Source organism: Coloeus monedula (assembly GCF_965178545.1).
Source record: "Coloeus monedula genome assembly, chromosome: 7".
Taxonomy (NCBI): domain Eukaryota; kingdom Metazoa; phylum Chordata; class Aves; order Passeriformes; family Corvidae; genus Coloeus; species Coloeus monedula.
Genome location: NC_138787.1, coordinates 21407024 through 21431037, shown reverse-complemented (window position 1 = coordinate 21431037; position 24014 = coordinate 21407024). Strand labels below are relative to the sequence as shown.

Genomic DNA, 24014 nt, shown 5'->3' with positions numbered 1-24014 from the left:
TGATTTCTATTTGCATTTTACAATTTTCTGAGTCCGCTAATTGTAAGACATTCTAAAATAAATGTAAATTGTCTGGATGGACACCATCCAATTTCTAATGGACAGGTGTTCATATAAAAATTCAACAGTATCAGCGACAAGCTAACAGTAACTGGTGGGGTGAGGTGTAGAGAGAAATTATTTGGCTCTCAACTGAACTTCCTGTTTAACCACAGGGATGATCAAATTAGGTCAAGGTCAAGTATGTGAAAGAGCAGCTGCACCATGCAGCAAACAAGGACTACTGGTGTATCAATATATATAATAAAAATGTTTTGCTTTTCTAAACCACCATTTCATGTCCTGCAATTCAAAGCTGCTGCAGGAGAAAGTGGCCTCCTGCACTCTCAGCCTTTATTCTGGGCTCTGTAAATTCAGCTCCTTCCCAGGCTGCTTGAAGCCTTGTGGCAGAGCAGTCCCTTAGCACTCACTGCAGTAGGCCACCTCTTCTCTACATGGAAAACATTAAAGCTGTCCAACATAGCAACTAATAACCAACTAATCTTCCCCCTACAGGATGAGAGATGTTTAAATCTCCCTGGCAGAATGAAATGACTGGACTGGGGGTGACTTTCTTATCCACAGAAACTTATTCTCAGATGTCACTCATTTAGGACCCTTATTAACTACTACAAACAGATGCTTTCAACACACAGTGGTTCTGGGACCTGTAGTGCTTTGGCTTAATAATCTATGATTTTCCTGTTTCAGTAAATGAAAATAAATTGATTTATGGCAGTTAATTGCACAGGTACTGAAAATGGCAGCTGCAGGTTTTTTGATACCCATCTGTCCTCCTCTTATTCCATCTGCTTCCTTCACTCATCGCACTGGAATTCAGCTTCACAAAATGCAGTCCAAACTCTTTCACATAGCACAGTGTAAGTTACCTAGTTACCCAGCTAAAAGACATTTTCAAAATAAATCACTCTCCTTGTACTCTGTAGAAGGCAACAGTCATGGATTTTATGGTTAATAAATATCAGAGCAATGTTTTTTTCAACAAAATACACAACTATTGGTAAATTTCCTGTGATTTCAGATGGTGCACTTGAAAATATTACCATAAAGGCTCATCATTTTAAACAATTATTGATTACACCGTGAGGATTTTTCACCAATTCCACTTGATGCTGCTTTTAAAATGGTAAGTACCTACATAACTCTATGATTTATAGATGGGTTAGATCTTTATAGATAATACAACAGTATAAATGAACACTAATATATAATTTCATTTGATTATGTAGCTTTTATTAAACTGTGTTGACTGACTTTTTTTATTCTTCAACAGTTCTTTGGCCTGTTAATGATTAAAGATTTGGATTTCACTCTTTACACTAAATGTAAGTGTTTAACAGGAAAAGAAAACCTAAGAAAGCACTCTCTCCTTACAATCCAAAATGGAAGATACAATATAAAGGCTGAAATGAATTTATTGAGAAATTTTGAATAGCACAATTACAAAAGCTAATGCTAAAACCCATTCTTTCTACAGGATACTATAAATAAAGGATATTTCCATTATTATCTCATCTTTAAGGCAATGTGGTGCATGAGGTCAATCGAAGGTCGAGGAGGGAGGTTGCTGTTGCTCTCTAAAAGGGCTCACACTTTAAATATCTCAGCGTTCATGTTGTCTTTCATTTCTACACTAATGTGGTACTTTGAATACCTACATGCCTTAAATGCTTTGGTTTATGTATTTACCACTTCATTATTGGCATCACATTAAAATGGAATAGTTACATTTTATTTGCACTACAAAGGTCTTTTAACTGATACTGAATTTATACAGAATAGAATATTCAAGACTAGCATACAGAATACAGTGCACAAGAACATGCATTTAGACACAACTTTGTGATCAGGGTGATAGCAACTCTATTTATCTTTTTTTTTTTTAATTACACACATTGTTTTATTAAAAATTCAGTAGCATAGCTGCCTGAAAGAATTGTATTGAGTCAAAAACAATAAACTACTTTACCTCTTGAGATACAGAAGTGTTTATAACATAAGGAAACTTAAAAATATGTAATAAGAATTTAGGTTGGAAATTTTTTTCCAACATGAAAAATAGAAACAAATCCTGGTAATAGCACTTTGTAAAACAGAACTTTCATATTGCAGATCCATTATCATGATGTAGGTGACTAAAAAGTGAGGATTGCAATTCTTTTTATCTTTATGCATATTTAAATACATAAAAGCCATTTTTTCCTTTCTATGACAGAGTTTGAAGTACTTACAAACGAAAGCAAAAAACCAAATTGCTGGTATTAACCATACGGAAAAAAAAAAAAAGTCTGTATACCTCCTGTGGCCCTTTAAAAACCATTCATAATTAAGCATTTGCATAAGGATAAAGCAAGAAAACTCTTACATGCAATAACATGTATCTTTTAGACATCTGCAAGCTACTTATCTTGATCTGTTCCATAAATAGAAACTAATTACAGAGAGACTGAAATCAAGACAATGCCCTAGAAAATAAGCGGCAATCATTTTAAAATATACTCAAAATGGTGTGAGTAAATCTGTATCATACAGATTCATATTTAACACATAGATCTTTTTTTGGTCTAACCTTCCTCCTTTTACAAGAAATGGTTAAACTTCCACTAATTCCATTAAAAGCACCATCAACCTTGATGCATTCTTTCTCCAGTAATATTTCCTGCCCTGCAGAGTATCAATATTAACTGTGAATGGCAGAACTGTAAAGGCTCTAGTGAAAAAAAGCATTCAATCCTCTGAATTAATGCCTGAGCTCTGACTTCTAAGTGAAGACAGAGATCAGCAAGTCAGCTGCTGCTCATATTGCTTTCTTATTCATAATTGAAAAACCAGGGGCTTGGGGAGTCCTTAGCAACCTAATCCATTCCGTCTCAGGAATTTTATGTAAGTTTTCTTTTAATATAACTTTATTCTCCCGCTTTTGTTATAAATATAACTTCAGAAACAAGTTTGATCCAAGGCTAAATTTCAAACCCCAAAACTGACACAATATAGGGGCCAGCAGCAAAGTTGAAATTTCAAATATGCTGAGTCAATCCTGCCAAGGTGGGTGTTAGGGCTTCTCAGTTTCAAAGGGTACCTCAGCTGCTGTATTTGGACAGTAATATTACCCAGTCACTGCAGAAGTGCATATCAAGCTGTTTCTTAGAGCAAATAGCAACTCTTTATCAGCAAAAGGAGGCTGGCAAAGGACAAAATAGAAAGCCCTTCAGCCACTCGAAGCTGGAGACCTGAGTCAGGAACATTATTTTCTTTGGGAGCTGGGAGGAAGAGGTGGTTTGATGGATCCACTGAAGTCAGCCAAGTTAAAAGTTGCATGCTGGATTTCACAAAATGAAGCACAACCATGGCCTTTATTTTTAGACATCTGTGCTAAAGGAAGGGAGATTAAGATGCCTGAAATGATTATTCTTCACAGGCAGGTCACTCAGAAATCTGATCTGTATGATTGCAAACACTTGTAAACATTGATTCACCAGGATACAGCACTAAGCTATAACTCACATAGTTTTAGTGCTTTGCAGCAACCCAGCAGTCAAAAACCATATCCCATTAGAACAGTGTACAAAGTGACAATTTGCTGTGCTGCTTTACAAAGTCATAATGGGAAGAAATACCTTTAGGATTGCCTTAAACTACCATCTGCCCAGAAAAAGGCAACATTAATTGACATACAACATTTTGCCAGCCAGTAGTAGCAGTAAGCATTATCCCTTTCCCCTACCCTTCACCTTAAAAGGGACTGTTCTAAATCCCTTCAGTTTTAGCATATACATTTTCTGTGACAAAAATAAAGGGAAGCAACTGAACACATAACTGTGTGCAAAAAAGCACAGCCCAGGGTGCAATACACAACAACCCAGTGCACATGTTCTGTTTGCTATATACTGCTATCCTGAAGTGTAGAATATTTGCACAAATATAGGAAACCCTCAATGGCAGCAACAGGCAGCACTTTCAGCCTAGCTCAGTCCTAGTCTGTGCCTTCAGAGATCTATTTCACACCAGCTGGACATTAACCTCAATAGCATTTATCTGAGTTTCAAATAAATCACACATTCTTAGTCCTAACTTCCTGATTCACAGTCCAACGGCACTATTGCTTTGGTCTACCTTAAAGCAAGGGCAAAATGAATTACGCAGCTATGTCTACGTGGAGGTACTGGGCATGGTAAAGGAGGAATGCAGAGTGATCATTTAAAGCTAAAGCTTTAAAATTAGATCACAGAAAATGCATTTAAATAGTTACAGCAGCAATGATTTAACTTCTCACTACTCAACACTACAAGACCACAACCTGAAAATTTATTCTAGGACTTTTGGTTTGTAGACAGGTGCTGAACTACAGGTTTTTAGCTTGCGCGGTTAGCTGATCAGAACATGCTTTTCATTCATTCTTGGTTTTTAGACTTTATTGTTAATGCAGAAAATCTGCATAATACTGAAAGCTGAGATTCAAATAGATGGAACTTAATCTCAAAGTAGCAGGGCTTGTTGCAGTTTTTGGTATTTTTCTAGTATTTAATTAACTAAAAACTTTGCTTCAGAATTTTAGTTCACTGACAAATAACTTCATTAACACAAAATTATGATTGTCTGTGGTGTCTCATGTTCTTCCAGAAGGCTGACTTCAAAAACATACAAACTTTGGAGGGGGTGAGTGGCAAGAAGGAAGAAACTGAAACAACCTTAGCTTACACTACCAAAAGCAAAATTCTCTGTTCAAGTTCAAACTAAACGGCATCTTGGAGGTGAGAATAGACCAGTAATCACATAAAGCAAGTTGTGTGAATGATGACTTGGGGAACCTGGCAAAGAAAAAGGAGAATCCTCAAGGCAGGAGATGCACCAAACCAACTATCTGCATTACTTCAAAGAAAAAATGGAAAATGTTGACAATATGTTCACATAGGCTTTTGAAAGACAGGAAAATAAATTGGAAGGATTAAATAGGATTTATCAGTAATCAGAGGGATATGTAATTTTCTTTTCCCCCTTTCCACCTTTTGCACCATCAAGTTCAATAGGTCAGTTTTTACCTTCTCAAAGTTATGAACAGCAGTCCAGATGCCACAAACATGGCAAAAGTTACTCAGCTGTGCCTGGTCTCTCTGCTGCTGAATAATCTATTGTAATCAATGTATTAAAGAATAAACCCAATACAGTTTTCATGACGTCAACTTGAGGAGCAGTTATGTATGTATACGGTGGGGTTAGCCCTCTGTAGAGGGCCATAGGTCCAGCATGAAGCTCTTCAGCTTGCTAGGCAAACAAAACCAAATTGCACTGATCTTCAGCTCAATATAATGGTAATGCCTCCATTGCAGAGCAAAGAGGTGACATTTCACTTTACTCAAGTGTCGTATCTTCTAGAAAGAAACAGCATTTCCTTGGTTTATTTATACAAGTTCAGAGGACATAGCCATACATACAAAAGGAGCACTGACTGCTGCTATATGTTAAGGATAACTGCAGAAATGTGCAAGACAGAACCATAGGCCCAGTTCTCAGTAACGTCAAGGCTGCATATTCATCCATGACAACCACTGGTGGTACACTGAAATACACCATGGTAATGGCCAGTCTGTTACTTTCCTTATTGTGCAAAAGCACTTATAGGCAACACACAACTGCTTGGTAGCTCACATGGGAACTTTTGATCTCTTCTGGTCAGGCTAGGACAGGAACCCACATCTATTTGCTAGATTAATTCTTTGTCTGTTGACTTTACCGCTTCTTTTCAGACACCGTACAAGTTTTAGCTGGGACAGAGCTAGTTTTCTTCATAGCAGTTTGCATGGTGCTGTGTTTTGAACTTGTGACCAGAACAGTGCTGACAGCATAAGGCTATCTGTTCATATGTCAGAATTTTGTTGCGTACATGTGGATGATTTTGACAATCAGTTTACAAAAAAAAAGGAAGCTTAGGACCCAGAGGGTATATTTTCAAAGCTTAAAACAAGAGGTACACTCAATAATCCATTTAATGGATAATAGGATGAGTATATACACCACTCACAAGTGGATTTCAAAAGGTTCCACATTTAGAGAAAACTTAGGAAACAGATGAAATTAAAAAAAAGAAAAAGAACAAACCCTAGCAACCTGTCAAGCAGTGATTACTCCTTCCTATCATTTACACACAGCATTTTGCCAGCCAGTAGCAGTCATTAAGCATTATCCCTTTGCCCCACCCTGCACCTTAAAAGGGATTATTCTACATCCCCATCTATTCATGTGTAAGATGCTCAACAGTACTTTTATGTCTTTGTTGGAATTAATGCTGCTGGAAAGTGGTAATTCTAGGGCAGATTTTATTGTTTTGGCTACTAACATAGAAATGCTCCTGTCCTGCTGAATCTTCTATTTCTTCTTCTCATGTTGTAAAAACCAGCACCCTGACATCTCTATAAAAGATGCAACACAGCATAACTGTGTCCTCTGCATTAAAGACAGGATAATGAAATGTAGGACCAGCATTTCTCTGACAGTGCCTGCACATCTTCTGGCTGCCAAGCTACAAAATACATTCAAATTTTGGGGGCTTTCATTTATGAAAGCATTTTTTTGGGAAAATTTCCAAACAAACATCTGTGGGTGAGACGTTTTGTTTCTTTACAGAACAGACACTACATCATGAGGATCAAACTTATCCACTTCATCTCTCACTGGCAATCTAAAAAGCTCTGCAAGTTTAGTAGTTACCTGAGGATTTGCGTTTCTTATCTCTTTAATCTTGACAAAAGGACCATAAAATGCATCAGGTAAAGGCAGCTTTCACAGTTACTAAGCTAGACCATCTTATTAGGAAACAAATCATAAGCACAAGTTCATTCCACACAAGCTGTAAAAGTTTCCATACAAAATCGATTTCGGCCCAAGTAAACACTGAAGAAAGATTATGTTCAAAAAAGTTGACTGCCATCAGCTCAGACATAAACTAGTTGACATTCCTTCCAGCTGTATTGCATATCCACCACATCCAGAGAATTTTTTCAGACTAAGATATGTTGAACTATTAACTGTTTTCACTTAGAAGAATATGCATCAGCAATATCTGATTAAGCATTTGAAGCAAACTAATGGAAGCAAAAATTGGACACGTGACTAATTCACTTTTTACTTCATCTTGGACCAAATACTATGGTGAAATTAATTGCACAGGACTACTGCTGCTCTTAATTTTCAGCAAATAATGAGCATTTCTACCACCACCCACCAGAAAATATTTCAAAATCCAAACACAAGGAAAACCAATTATTTCCTTACATACATAATAGAAATCCTATTTACAGAAAAATTCTAGAAAAAACAAAAATGATAACTTAAACCAATTCAAAATTGACACTCAAAAGACACATTTTAGATGTACTAATAACTGTACATCATTCAACCTTTTCAGTTTTATGGATAAAAGTGCAATTGAATGCTTTTAATTCTATGCAGATGGTTATTTTTATTCCAGTAAAGCTAGCATGAAAATGGTCTAACAGAACTTGTATCTTCTAGTTTATTCCATAATTATCTATGCATTGCAAAGGCACAAGACCATAACTTGTGAATATTCATGACAGGTATGAAATGAACCCTAACCACAGTATTCTAATGTCTCCTATTTTGTAAGCTCAAAGCTGAAGTCCAAAGCCTAAGTATTTTGGACAGTGCAAGATGATGATCCTGAAACACAAAAATAAATTGCATTTGGATTAATACCTACCCAATTACACAACAATCTTGATGAAATACCATCAAAAGATATATTCTCCCCTAGAGCATCAACAAATGGTCCAGGAAATTGAAAAGTGTCTCACTTAAAAAAAAGTTTGACAATTCCACTTTAATTCTTGGTGCATTTGGCGTAGTTCTGAATGCACAGCGTATCTACAGCATCTCTGGATGAAATAACCAAAGGGCAGAACAACGACAAACTCACAGGTGGCTGCCCAAGCAGAACCCTGCTTCAAACTCCCATCCAGGCAGCAAACACTGTACAGTGGCCAAGTATGGGCATTACCTTTCACCAGTTATTCCCTCAGTTTCAACCTCCATTTAAGTAATAATTAAGTATTGCTTATTCCCAGTTTGCTGTGAGAGTCACATTGTTTCAATCTCTATTCAAAGAGCTGAAGCTACCAAGTCAGTACTTCAGACCACATGAGCCCTTCTTGCCGTGACAGGGAAATGGCTTAAGCTCATATCCCAGGTCTAATATTTCTGAAGAAGAAAACAGAATCTGATGTATTAGCTTTAAAGAGACTGACTATAACTATAGAACTGAAATTGCATCAGGGCACATTAGGCAAGGAAGGAAAACACTTTCCATTACAGTGACTGAACATGCTGAAGGTCGTGCTGAGACACCTTTGTGAGCAGTGAGATTAGGAATGGGAAGCATTTAACATCTTTCATCTGTTTTAACTTGCCTGATTACCTTGACATAAAATTTTTTGTTTGCTATTTTCTAATTTCAAATTTATAATGATACTTCATGTCTCCAAAGAGCCAAAATTCCTGATTTGCACAGATAGATTATTAATTGTTCAGAAAAGCGTTGGAAATCTTAAGGTCTGCACAGGCTTCTCGACCCAAAAATTGAGTTAGTATCACACAAGTCACTAATGGAACAGTGACTCAGAACAGAAGTATTGATTAAAAATAGCTTGATAACATTGTGGTCAACCGTAATGTATATATGTCCTACCTCAGGGTAGCTTCTGGCAGATGCTTGGTCATGTTTACTGGAAAGGTTTAATTTTTTTACATTTAGGTATATTTCTATTTTGCACATAGACTAGGAAAAGAGATGAAGAGAATTTCTTGGTAAATCTAAAGGAACATAAACCAACTAGAATTCTTGTAGAACACATTCAGAGGAATGCAATCTGCAAATCATTAGTCAATACCTGCAATGATACAATCATTTTATTTACTTCAGAGCTATGTCAACATGAGGTTTCATTTTACTGCACACGTATGCAGTTAAAAATTTCAGGTTTTGTACACATTATTGGAGAAAAGGTCTTTCTTTCATTCCATATGTAGCATCAAGGTATTAATTTGAAAGCTCTGTTTGTCTAGAGACCACCTGGAGCCTTATATTGTCATTATAATGTCATCCCGTAGCACATTTCTTGTACCTCATGTACATTTATTGTACATGTTAGTGCATAAGTAGCTCATGCAAATCAACGGTTCCATGGATCAGACTTTGCCCTCTGCATGTTAGGATTCTGTCAGTTGAGGTGCTAAGAATCAGCTGTTATGCACCTATTCTATTGAAATGTAAACCACACAGAACTTCAACTTTCTATGTGCCTTTCGGGAGCAACACAGCATTTAGAAGAATTAAACGATAAGGCAAGAGGCACCAACATACATGTGACTGGATGTTTAGGCTATTCAATGGGCTGTAATTTTTTTAAGATTTCCTACTTTTATCAGTCATCAAGTTTGTCTAAATGCATACAGATCAGAAATTTCATTACCCAAAAATCTGCTACAATGAACCAGAAGGCGTTTGCTTCTCTATCAAAGAATGCAGAAGGTATTTGAAAAATACTATTAGTTGACTTAGCAAATATGACAAAGGCATGGTAAGGTTACAGGATAGCTGGTCAAGACTGTCTAACTCCGTATTACAGGATGGATCATAATTCAAAGGTCTGAATAAAAGGATGGAGAGACAGTATTGTCTGGTGACTGGTTAAGAGTATTATCTTTCTATATACCCAATCTGAATATTAACCCATATCTCTTTATTCTTAATGAATACAAAATATTTGTAATCTTAGTTTGGCATTTTCCTAGTGCAAGTATTTCAGCACTGATTCAGCATTCCCCAAATTTGTCACCTCTGTTGTTTTCTATAGAACAATTGATGGACAGAACCCTCAGAATTTTATTAATCCTATTACTAACAAAGCTGGAGTTTTCATACATTCTTTATATCTATAGATATTTTATAATCCCATTCAGGTATATTACTGCTGATTATTTGACTGTAATAAAATTATGGCATGACTGATCCTTTTACAGATAAGAAGAATGAAAAAACTCAGAGTAAGAGATTTGCGACACAATCAGACTTTGTATTTAGTAACATTTAGCCTAAAAATAATCAACAAAATATTAATCCATACCTAAATGTCATTGGGAATTTCAGAGAAGCCTTTGTACAGCAAAAGTACAATCTACCTTTTGTACCTGAAATCGCAGGCAGGGGTTGGAAAAAAATAACACAAGAGTATGGTTTTAATCTTCCCATGAAAGCATCAGCACATTTAAAACCATCACTCATAACAGTAAATCAAAATCTCAGTAATGCTTGTTGAAACTGGCTTTTAAGAGAGAGGATGAACAAAAAGACCTTTTAAAATAAGTTTCAGGGAATATATAAACTGTCTGAACACTGGCACAGACAATCAGTTTTAACAGCATATGTCCAACAGCCTAGTATAGTTACTTGCTGTTCTGGGAGCCTGCCAAAGAAAGAGATCCATCCGGAAAATATGAGGGGGGGGAGGGAACTCAAGAGAAAATGGATAACAACACATAACTGACATGCATCTCTAGCGATTCTAAAGCTTTTCATTCAGCATCCATCATCATAAAATCAGTGTTCCTGACACATCTTCATTTTAATAGAGAAATACTTTTTTTGAAAAGCCTGGAACTCCCTATTGACAAACTGTACAGTAACACATATAAGATTTATCCTACTGCATAACTTTCCCAAGGAGCATCTGAGAATTATTAATGACATGAGCATCATGGAACCATACAAGACCACCTAAGTTTTGTAGATAGAAAAGAGCAGAGGCCATAAACCAAATCAGCAGGAAACCTTACAGCACAATTAATATCTCCTAAAATATATTCCTGTTTTAACTTCTAGGAAATGTTTCAGTGGAGGATAATATTTATTAAAGCAGCAGCTATCTCCCTTTTTCAGATTAATATTTCTGACAGGCACTGGCAACTCCAGTTACTAAGGGTTCAGTTTACTGTTTAATAAAGACCTTTCATGAGACCAGCTTGAGCACTACCTACCTGGATTGTTTTTAAATAAAGCTGTGTCTGCCCTGAGGAAGCATGGCATGGGTGTGTGCTAACGAGCAGGGTTTTGGCTCACCCACTAAGAGAAAATCTTCAATACCTAACAGCAGGCCATGACACTACTTCAGATGCTCAGCCCAGAGCCCAAGAACCCAGTGTGGAACTGGCTGACAGTTCAGGTTTAAAGGCTCTCACAAGTTGGTCTCTTCTGTTCCTACTCCCACACACCTTCACTGCTCCTCACATCACGAACTGCATCCTTATGGCTTTTTCTCTGAAGCAGTAATGTGAGAAAGGGGCTCCTGAGGCAAAGGCAGTACTGGCCCAAGAGGCCAGAGGAGGCCACAGGCACAGCAGGACACTGTGGCCAGCAGCTTGGGCACACTCACAGCCAGGTCTGCCTTCCACCATCGGTGCCTTGCCCTGGCCCAACAGCTCAACCAGCACATCAGTTTGGGAATTAAGCTTGGTCCAGAAGTGTGCTTTTGCTTTTCCAAAGTGAAATGCATTGGAGTGACCATAATTCCAGGCCTGTCTCCAACATTACATGATATCACAGTGCCCATCTGGCCAGTTAAAACGCTTGCACTCTGTCCAGAGAGATTTACAGATCTGAGACAAAGTGAGGAGGAGTTTTGTAGCCCATGAGCTCTGTTGTCTAAGACTGGGGAGTTCTAAATTTACTTTCAGGACTATTTATTTTTTTTACACTTAGAATAGAAAGGATCAGATTACTATCTTAACTTGGAAGGGCTCAAACACAGAACAGATATGAAATCTGCAGCTTTCCTTTGGTGCAGTGTCTCCTGCTTTACCAGTTGGAAGACAGACCATGACCACCACTGAAGCACTGAATTCAGTGTACAAGCCTGATGATGGCAATAGACTGAGGCTTTCTTTTTTTGTAGCTGACTACACCCCTTTACTGTATCTACCTGAATGCCAAGGTCAGGACTGCAACTAAATCTGAGACTGAAGAATCCTCTGAGGTTCTTAGAAAAGGAGAATTTATCAAGGAATTAAAAAAAATTTTTTGATGTATTGGGTAATAGAAATCAGCCTGCCTCTCACAGGACCTGATCACTTAGGACTCTTTTCTTCCTTGTGTTCCTTGGCTTTTTTGATGATGGACTTTTTTTTATTTTGTCTTTTTAATTTATATCTACATAAACTAAGTATTTCCAGGAGCAACGGCATGTGAAATTTTATACTTCTACTTCTTTTAACATAATACTTCCATTACTCTAACCTGTGTTTTTCTACTAGATCTGATTTACACTACTCTTTTCACACTTTCTACTAGTCAGTGGCTGCAGTCATCCAAAGACTGCATTGTAAATATCGGCAACAGTAGAAAAGGCTTTGCCAGCAAAAAACATACAAGAATGCTGAAGTGTTACTTAAAAATAACATTAGTTTCTGGACAGATGTGAAAGAGCTTACTTTCATATTAGTCCATGTAAGCCTACATAATCTCCTAACAATCCGGAATCTAAAATACATGCTTTGTGCATCACTGCATACTCATTTGACAAAAGGTTTGATAAAATGCTTTGATGTGCTATGGATGACTGAAATTCTGAAGAAACTGTGTGCTGCAACAAGCTCACAGAAATGTACAATTTATGGTGAGATTTGACAAATGCTCTGTACTTGTCTGAGAGCTTTTGTAGCACAGGGGATAGTGTAGTGAATATGAGAGGTAAAATGCCTGCTGATTTTAATAAAACCTAAGTTGTACAAATGATGGCTGCACTGAATCTCCAACCCTTACTAAGTGCCAGCCCCTCCAGGCACTGTCATCTCCCAGTATTCTCTGCACTTCCAGTTGTAACAGTCCCATTAAATGAAATATTTATATTTTAGTTTTCATAAGTTATGCTTTCACCAGTCCAGCTACTCAAGTCTACATTAATTCAGCTCTGTTTTAATGTAGCAGATGGACCAATTGGACTGACTTCTCAGTCTGCCTAATGTGTCCCCTTAAACCACAGGTGTGTTTGTAACTGTCCAATATCACACCCTTTAGATGTCAAGCAGACTGAATAGAGGCACACCTCTCTAAAGAAGTGGTAAAACATCTCGATAAATGAAAGAAATGAATGTGAACTTCCAGGGAATAGCAGACACTTTCCATCCATTCAGACTACTACTGTTGCTATTTATAGAAGCCCCCTTCATGCTAAGGACTTTGCAAGGCTGATACAGTCCAGTTTAGCAGAAGGATTTGCACTTTATGCAGAGCTTGGAATCTGGCCCTAAGTTACAACAAAGCTGAAATGAATCAAAGCTTCACAATTTATATTTAACAGAACAATGACAGTTTGCAATATTAAAACAGTATTTTTAAAAAAATCTTAAAATCACATTAGTTTCTACAAACAACACCAAAAAGCAAAATTCTAGCAAAATCAGACACCTCCATGCTATCTCTGCATCTCTTATTCTCCCTGCCTAGCATAAATAATATGAAATACAAAACACCTGGCTGAAGGCAGCAATATTTCCTTTTTGCCATGACTGTCTAGTGTTAAAGCTGAATATAAAACATTTCATTACTCTAACACTTACTTTAGGCTTCAAAAACCAGTGCATTTAAAATAAACTTTTGGTGAAAGCTTTATTCCATGTCTCAGCAGTAACAAACTCTATTATAATAACATGCATGAGACCTAGATGTTCAGCAGAAAAATGATTGTATCTTTTATATCCACAGCAGGGAGATAGCTATTTCATCTCCTGTCAGGATGATTTATTCAATAAATGGAGAAAATATAAATTCTAAAATGCACAGTTTTTTTTCCTGCATCTCAAGAAACAGCAGAAATCTTAGGAAATTAAGAAAATTAACTCCACCACAGCTATTACATCACCAGGCATTTTGGAACAACGAACTATCTTGAAAAAAGAATATTGCAAAACCTTCCATGCTTTGGATGGTTAAATCAAGACAGTCTGTTCTCTCTCTTCCCTATGGCTTTGTGCTCCTGCCCCAATCTTTTATTTTTATCCACCTTCCTTTTACAGACAGGTTTATGAATTGTTCTGTATAGACAACGATGCATGCAGTTCATATCCAAAGACAAACTCAATCTACTTTTGGTACATTAATTAGCAGAAAAAGTTATCTACTGGGAATTTTAAAAGCAGAAGTTGAAGTTTAAGCAGAAGGGGTCTGAAAGCATGAAATATCAGGTATAAAGAAGGAAAAAGGGTTAAAAACAGAATAAGGTCATTCTCTTTATTATGCTTTTTCGTAAGCCATAGTGAAGAGTACAAGCAGTACCAGCAATAGAAAAGGGATCATCTATAAGGGTAGACAATCTTGTCCATGAGTTCAGAGCTAAAATTTTTGGTTTTCATTTCCATCTGACACCTTATCAGAATGACTTTTTCAATCTCGAGTACATTTCCCTAAATTATAACAGGAAAAGTGGAAGTAAGGTAAAATTTAGCATGAAATCTTACATTTTCCCTAGAAAGTCTGGTGGTCTTAATTTCAGAAAATGCAATTGCAGCAGTAAAGGTCCAGAAGAGAAAAATGGAGCTTAGTCTCTGGCAGCTTTATAGAGCCAATGGTACTGTGGTGACTAATACTGACGCTATGAATACTTTCAGGAGGTTCTCATTCACTGTAAATTTTCGCAGCAATACTGGAAAACAGTGAACAACAGTGTCAGGAGAGGTCATAGTAACTACATGCTTTCTAATGAAGTTTTGTTTCGTGTTACAAACCCAGAAAATCTAGCAAACCAAAACTCACATAAAAGACTATGATCACTAACTCTCACATTTGTACCTTCTGAACTGTATTTTTTTTTTTAAAAAAAGAGGCTTTGACAGCATCAGGAAAAATGACCCTAGTGAAATCCATAACACAGACTGTGAGCAGATGTCATGATGAGATGAGAACAGAGCCTTACAACAAAGCAAAGTGACCACACGCAGTGATAGCTTGTGAGGATGAAGCAAGCATCACTAAGAATAAAGAACAATGAAAGAATAAAGTTGTCCTATTTTCTCATCCAAATTTCTCAACTGCTCCATTCAAAGCCCCTTCTAATAAGCTGGTAATCAAGAACATTTTAATTATACAATTTAAGATCAAGGCAACCATGATAACAAGATTCACAAGGCCACACTTAGACAATGTAGGTTCTACTGACATGGGATGTATTTACTCACTGATTTTAAACAGAGCTCTTTTTGCATTACCCTAAACCAATGTGGATTTAAGATCTCTATAATCACATTTAGCAATGCACTGTGTGCAAAACAATAAAAGCAGTTATTCAGTAGGGTTTATGAGGCATACAGGGTCACATCTGGTTGACTTTTTTTTCATTTGATGTTTAGGTCAACTTTACAGACCTACACGTAAGTACATTTAAATGCACATTCTCTACATTGTTTGAAAGGCCAGCATATGTCCTCAATTTTCCCCTCTCTACTTGTATATGTCTCATAATCTATGCCTGATGTTTCTGTGAAAATAAATAGATGTGTGAATTCAGTTATCTTCCATCAGCTGCATTTATTCTTGGTCATCAAAGAAGAGGTTTCTAATCCCTACAACTAATAGCCCAATACTCTTCTTCCATTATCATTTATTATTACATGCAGGCAATGAACACTCATGTTTAGATACTGAGCTTAGGAATGATCCTTTAAGTTATAAATACATTCTAGGGAGCTGTTAAAAAGAAATCAGAAAGGTGCGTTACCCAGTAAAGTGAGTTCATAAAACCATACACTTTAGACACTTAAAAGAAAATTAATGTATTCCCCCAGACTCCTTTTGTAAAATCCCAATCAGCCAAATAAATGACCTGTGAAATAAACCTCTATCTAAATTAGTCTATAACCTTCAAGTCTTTCGTCCACCAAAACCTCTCAAGTCTTTAACATGACCACATTCCTCTTATAAAGCAATCCCTAAGTTCCATAGGTTCACTCCTCGAGGAACATATCACAAAGGAACAATACAATTTCCCCTCTATTCACTTTGAGTTCAGGAAAAACATCACAGGAATGTCCAAAGCACCATCAGGCTGCGGAGAACTGGTTACCATTGCAAAATGCAGCGGTCTGATACTGCAAACATCCTCAAGAACATGCTTCTCCTACCCAATGTGTAACTGCTGAGTTGGCTCATCCCCAAATTTATCAGAAGCTATGGAACTGCAGTCAGTATTCATAGTAGTTTGCACCACTAAAGGCCCTGGTGTACGAGAGCTCGTTGTGGAAAACACGAAGTGGAAGAAAGCAGCACTTGTACACTATTTCTCATACGCCATTTCTTTATAACACCACATATTGTTATTCTAGATACACATTTAACTATTCATAAAAATTCTTCAGTAGTTTACAAGGAGATGAACCCACACAGTGCTGGAATATGTAACTTAAATAGCAGCATTTTGATTTTGTAGCACAGACATAAGTCACTTGCTAATTGGATTCTTAAATTTGGACATCAGCCTTTAATCTCATGCTTCATTGCCCAGGAAAGAGTTGCATTTGTTCTGGGCTTCCTAATTGTGATATATCTCACTGATAGTATACCAGTCATTCAGACTCACCTGATGCTTTAGATTTTCCCATTTGAAAGGGGGCCAAAGGACATGAAAGGCATTTTGTCTGTGATGTGTCCTTCTCCTCACAGTGTTCTTTAGAAGACATTCACAGGAAAAGTAGGACATCAGCGATCACTGTGTCCCATGGCTCCAAGTGAGACAGGTATAATATGGATAAGCAAATCTACGTGAGTGGATAATGAAAAAAAAAGTTGACTTCCTTAAATTTTTGCATAGTAAATAAATGCTTAATGAAATATTTACATGAGAATCAGAAATTTCTAAAATGGATTGGTTTAAAATCCACAGGGTAGAATCCCACAAGTAGACACCCACCCACAAGACAGCACAATTCCAAATTGTCGCAGAAAATCCAAACCCATTTCAAGCTGTTGTCAAGCATCAATGCAAGATCCACTGATATGATGATCTTCTGCAAAAAAAACCCACCTTGTTGTCTGAAATAACAGCTATTTTTATATAAATTTGATATAACAGATGTATATGAAATAACAGATATTTCTATAGCCTAGGTTATAACAGTCTTTTTTATTATTATTATTTTCTTCTCTAATTTAGTTGAAGATTTCCAATTAAAAATAATAACCCCAATCTCATTTTACTTCAGCAACTGCTAAATTATTGGTATCATATTGTAAAGTTGCTCAAGTTTATAAGGGATCTTTCAGAGACCCAACTGATAAATTAGGTAATTAAAAAAGAATATATGAACATCCTTCACCATAAAGAAGAAAAATCAAAAGTTGAGAGATTAAGAGCAGTAGGATCACCCCTGTACTCAACAGAAAATTTATAATCAATGCATCAAATGCATTCAATACTCTGTTCAGTTTCTAAGGGTTATAGTAATTGATCCTTTTTTGAATTCATGTTTTCTGAATTATTTCCAGAATTTCTTCACTTTTAATATTAATTAGGAGATAATCAAGTAAATGTTTAGTCTCCAATGTTATGCTTATTACCCCACTTTTTCCCCCGTAATTTCCCCCAAAAACACCAGTTTTTTAATTTCAGATTCCAAATCACCTATTTGATTTTTTCCAGTCTACTTAGTATTTTCTTTTTAGAATATTCAGGTACTTGTTGGCGCAAAGAGAAGAAAAATTTCAAAACTGAATGCATGAGAATTCATAGAAATAAAATGGTAAATTCAGGCACACAAACCAGTTCTAGAAACACAAATTTATCCAGTGATTAAAATAAAGTGCTACTGTTTTGCTTATCCAAAGAGGCACAATTAAGTAGCACAGCACAATCTTTTTTAAATTGCAGTTCTTCTTTGAGACAAAAACTCATAAAAGATTTCAGCAAATAAACACAAATGCTTAAGAAATCATTATCTAAATATTGATATTGCACAAACAGAAAAATGTTAATCATACCACATTAATCATGCAAATTATTCATTCCACAAATTATAGGAACAACTAGGATGATACATATCCAGGAATTTCACTTTAATAATTTTTAGACAAACTAAAATGTCAGTTTTTAGCATTTACATGTTATTCCATGTATTGCTATGACTCACAACTCTTTATAACTTTAGAAGTAGTCACCACTACTAAAAAGGGAGAATTTGCTAGCAGTTAACACCTCAAAATTATTAAGATAACAGGAAGAAAACCCACTAATAATTTAGCAAATAATATATTGCTAAATGTCAACTTTTACATAGCAACCATCTCTCTTTTTAAAAAGTGACATGGAAGCAAAGGTGTCTATCCTTAGTTACGAAGTCCCTGCAGCAAGTCAGTACATGAATTTGTTCACTTTTGATCTTAAAAGTTCATTTGAGTTATTTCATCTGTAACAGTCATGAGGTTGACAAAATAAATAAAAACCCACAGAGATCCATTTCAAAAAACAGGCCACAGCGATACTAACTTTCCAGCTAGCTGAAAGTCTCCATAGGCCTTTTAAGGCATCAGGCAAGTGCACACCACACACACACAAATATCCCAAGCCCAGCACGGGTCTGTTTGTTACACGTGTGGGGCACACCCCTGCCAGGCAGATCCCCCTGTACCTTCACAGGCTGGCACAGCCCACAGCTCTCGCTCCATCTCACGTGTCCAGCCACAGATTCTCTGTGCCAGGGCTGACAAGCTGAGACGGTGGGGGGAAAAAAGGGAAGGATACTTTCCTGCAGTAAATTCACGGTTTGAGGATGGAGCATCATTACTTCAGATTAATCTGATTTTTCCCTGCCCTAAAATGGCACTAAGGTCTATTTCCTCACCAGCTCTTCAGCACTGGCTCTGTCCAGCACCTGTCCTCAATCCTGGGCAGCTCTGCAAGAAGAGGGAGACAGCAGTGTCGTATCACCTGTATTTAGGTGAATCCCTGATCACAGACTTCCATTCAGAGACGATTTTTTTATATAGGAATGCAATTTGAAAATATAAACCTTCGGATATCCTCCATAAATACCCAAGAATTACTTTAATGGGGCAACAAAAACTTTATCAGCTGAAGTCCTGTCCCGTAACTCCTACAGGTTTTATAGGATTAAATTCAGTGTCTTTTTAAAGTCTCACTACCACATAATTCTTTACTTTTAAGCCTCTTTTTCACCATCTTTTGGTCCCAGAAGTTCCCTCAAACCATGCAAATACATTTTTGAAGCATGGATTAGGTCTCTCATGTTTAATAAAAAGTCTACTTGAATTATTTTTCAGCTTTGTTATAAATTAATATCGTGAAGTCTTTCAGCAAACTGAACATATCTCTATTCTGTTCAAACAAATCCACTCCAATATTAACATTTTAAGGATTTATGTAAAATATAACCAATATGCATATTGCACATCCAGTCTTTGTTCCACAGTAGCAATGCAAAACAGAATCTTCTGATATATTCCCTGTTGAATTGCAAGTCAGAATCATACTCCAGTTCCTTCATTCTGTTTTGCATAACATTATCCATAACACTTTCACTGTTTGGTTTTCGGGATTATTACAGTCAAGCCTCACTCAAATCTACAATCAACCTGCCTCACACCACAACTTCTCTGCCTACAGAAAGGGCAAATAACTCAAAGGACCCTAAATCTCATTTTCATTCCCAAACTTGCATCACGAATTTGGAAACCATTTCACAAAGTGACTTACTTTATAAACCTCTATGATCTGATTTAACCCTGTGAGATGGGGCTCACACTGTGCAGGTGACCAAGCAAGGCCACTTGTGCACCAGCATTTGGCTGGGTCCCCAAGAAGGGGCCAGCACCTTCCTCCTCCCTGTCAGTGGCCTGACAGAGTTCCAGAGAGGTGGCAGGCACAGGCAAAGCTCCCAGCAGATGAGCAGGCAGGGCCTCACCTGTCAGAGACCCTGTGGAGGATGCAGAGGTTGCTCTGTCCCAGCTACCAGCAGAGCTTTTCCTGAGAGCAGCTCTGCACTGGGGAGACACCTGAGTTCAAGGTGACACCATCAAGACTAAAATATTTCTTTTCCCCTGACTCCCATCTTTGCACGTGTGCTGTGCTATCAGCCTTTCAAATTATCCCTCCATTTGCTTCCAAGTTCACTTTTTGACAGCCAGGCCACTCATATTTTGTATTTAGTCAGAATGGAACCACAGGATTAAATGATTTTTAGTTAACGTCACATTCTAGTTCTGGTTTTATGTCCGGTTCTGTAGGAGAGATCTTATGCTCTAATCAGCGTGCTTAGATAGGATTTTATTTTGAATTCCTAAACATATCTTATTTGCTTTTATGAATGATATTCACTTTTTTCTACTTACATGGTCTATATTTTGAGACTTATTTGATTGTAATCCTATTAAAACAAAAAAACCACCTCACAGTTCTGGACTGTTAAAACCACTGTACAGCTTCTCTCACCCACATCTTCTCTCTGTCTCTCAAGAAATTTATTTTTAGAGATTTGCCATGAGCCTTTGCAGTGCTTAAGACAAATGGATTGTATTATTGAATCCCGCCCTCAGGAATCATACTTCAATATAAATCAAAACCAGAACCATTCTTTCCTGCAGGCCCACTAAAAACCTGTGTAGAAAAATAATTAACAGCTTCACAAAAACAAAATAAAGTCTAGGCTTTATGTGACTAGAGTAATGTATAGAACACTAATAGCGTGTTTATAATGACTAAATAGAAAATGCAGATAACAGAAAAATACTAATAACCCTCATGTACAAGGACAGTCATCTCCAAGTAGGAAAAATTAACTAATAAATTTCTGTGCAAAGTTGTCATTTATATGTAGCTGTCAACTGCTACAATTTCATTTTTTCCAAGGTCTGGAAAATGAGGTCAAGATCAGTTTCTGCCAATTAGTTCTGAGAAAACTGTTATAAAAATCACAGACTTTCTGAAAAGCAAGCATTTCTTGTGGGCTTATTAAAATCCTATTTAGGAAAAAAAAAAATCCATTTCAAAGCTCAAAATAAAGGGTCATATCATTCAGCCATAGCAAACCATCAGTATCTATATACTTACAGAGAGCTCTCTCTACAGGTACATAGAAATAAAAAACTTTACATAAGTAATTACCCATAGGTTTAGTGACTTACATTGTCCCCCTACACATATGTGTGGATAATTAATATGAAGAGCTAATCCTTTACTCTTTTATAGTTGTTCAAGCCACAGGCTGGTGTCAGTGCGGCTGGTTCTTCCCTCCCTTGCATTTCTAATCTGCTGCTGTGCAAAGCACTCACCTCTTAGACAAAACTCGAGGCTGCCCTGCAGCTATACCACCATTGGGTGGGCCCTACTTCTCTGCCCCACCTCTTGAACACATGAAAGCTGTTTGCACTGATTTGTTCCAGGGGGCTCTGGTCCTCCCACGAGGTCATCAGTGGAGACTATAACTCATCATACATAACCACCCTGCTCACCTGCCAGAGCTCCATGACCAATACAAGATGTTTACGAGCATCTGCAAGAGGCAGCTGCATCAATTTCTGCCTGCCAGGAGAATCCTGCTGAGGGCTTGAGAACCTGAACACTTGTAGAAAAAGAAATAAACATTAATATGGGAAGGAGAGACATAAAATGCTTTAGCATTTGGTATTATGGGCATAGTACCTGATTTTAGATTTTTGCTTATATTATCAACATTACTCCAGGTTGCTCTTAGTGCATAAAGAATATATTGTTCAGTTTCCGTTGCAAAATGCAGCTGAAAGGCAAGAGCATTCCCTGAAAACTGCAACTTTAACCCATGAGTTCCTCAATTTCCAATGCATAGGAAGATGTGGCTGGTTTTATTGTTGTTGCTTCACCTGTCCTCACCAATTCGTATAATTTCAACCAACAATTGCCAACAAATCAGTTCAAGACCCTAATTTGACCTATGAGCCTGCCAGATTTGGAAGCTAGGTGGAGGGATCAGCTAAAAAAGCCTGTGAGAGATTTTGGTGTCATTGAGCACATTTTCATAAGAAACCTGCTCTTAATGGAAAATGTAACTACAGAGGTTTGGCCTATCTTGGGAATGAATATGGCCTCAGCGCATACAAAGTTTGGCCCTCCACAGCCTAAGCTATTCACATTTGCCTCTAACTTTAGTTTTAACTTGAATCTCTGAGGCTCCTGATTTGTTTTAGCTGTGTTAAATCAGATTTTGAACACTACAACACTGTTAGATCAGATTTCCTATCTCTGCTGTAAATAGCATTCCGTTTTCATCCAAGCAGGGTTCCCTGAGGTCCTCTTGACCCAATCAATTAAAAAACTTATTTTTTTTGTGGCCAAGCTACAAGAAAAGGTACATTTTCCTTTCATCCATTTAACCAGCCTACATTTGGTCTCTATGAGGTGAAAAGTAGAGCCACAGCTTGGGGCATTTATTTGCTCTGTGACTTTCTGAAAGGAGCTAAGTTGCCCATATAAAACTACACTTCTCTAGCATGCATTCAGAAAGCTCCACACAGCTTCTGAGAGTGCAGGAGAAAGCAATTGGACCCAGAGGGTGCCATGTTCTAATTTCTGCACATGCAAAACCGGGGGAATGCTACACACCCATCCACACATTCACTGGGTGGTCCTACAGTGTGGCATCAATAGAAATTACTTAAGTAGAGGTGAGTCACTGCAGTTGATCTGTCCAGTTTTTTCTGTGCACAATATTCACTATTGCAGAATATTACACTGATATTTAAAACTAGATTTCCACCACCTCCCCCAAAATAAAGCTAAACACATGAAGATATAATCATACCTTTCTATTGAGAATCAACATTAATCCCTGTTGCTTTTGGCACACCACCAATTCATCTTCATATCTCAGTTTGGTTTACTGTAAGTTATAGCTTAAACCAGACTCCCACATTTCTGAGATCTACGCAAAATCCTTGTTGCACCACCTCCCTCACTTGCTGTACCTCACACATGCTGCAGAGCCTTTCCTGCCCCATCGTACCAAGCACTGCTTCTCACAGGCTGTCTAAGCCTTCCTCACTTTATCATCAGGACATTGACTTCACTGTCCCCATAGAGGATGCAACATCTACCCCACTAAGCTAAAATTCAGCAGTAGTCCAGGTTCCAGCTCTGGCCTGGGACAGACAAGTGTCGTGTGTTTAAGACACCAGCCTTTTCTTTGCAGTGCCTTGATAAATCACAAATGCTGCTAGTGCTCTGTACTTCTGTATAAAAAAAGCTAGTACATATCCTACAAGTTGGTCTTTAAAACTTACACGTAGGTGATTTTTCACATTTAGATTGGGTGTTGGAATCTGAGGATATAATCTTCCATTTTATTCAATGTGTCACAGCAGAGAATACCATAGTATGAAGAGAAAAGGCTGAGATAGGAAAAAGCCAAGTCTTGGTTGCACATCTGATGCTGATGAGCATGTAGTGACTTATGAAAATCACAATGCTCTTCATACACATTTACAATAATGATGATTGATGATGATGATGAAGATAAAGTCACTGTTCTGGTATTTTATTATGAAATGTTGTCAATTTCAGCCCGTATCTGTGTTCAATAATTTTATTCCCTTCAACTATTTTAAAAATTCTTTCTGGTAAAGAGTGAGTCCAACACTTTTATTTTTGTCACTAGACAAAAACTGCTTTCCTCTTTTGTAAGAAGCAATACCAGATCTCAAATTCTGTAATGAGCTGTAATGAGGTGGTAAAAATGCAATGAAGAAACAGGACCAAAATTCAACACTAATCACTCCAATTTTCTGTAACATTCCTGAGCACTCAAAGTTTCCTATTTCAGATCAATGCATAAATTATATTTAAATTTTATTGTGACTTTCACTATATTCCCAGAAGCACTCACAGCAGTAATTTGCCATTTTAGTCTAAATG

At 37.2% G+C, this 24014-nt stretch overlaps 1 protein-coding gene across 9 annotated transcripts in view; it reads left to right on the top strand.

Annotated features, from left to right (window-relative positions):
- Positions 1 to 865: 865 nt before the first annotated feature.
- Positions 866 to 24014, top strand: part of B3GALT1 (beta-1,3-galactosyltransferase 1) — a 53795-nt gene continuing 30646 nt past the window's right edge. For 2 of the 9 annotated variants that reach the window (XM_082284675.1, XM_082284676.1), the window contains exons 1-3: positions 866 to 920; positions 1082 to 1186; positions 1334 to 1385. The gene's annotated coding sequence lies outside the window, so the exon portion shown is untranslated. Of the gene's footprint in view, positions 921 to 947; positions 1187 to 1333; positions 1386 to 4680; positions 4982 to 24014 lie in introns of those variants that run through there. The other 7 variants (XM_082284680.1, XM_082284678.1, XR_014226555.1 and 4 more) reach the window with 6 other exon arrangements.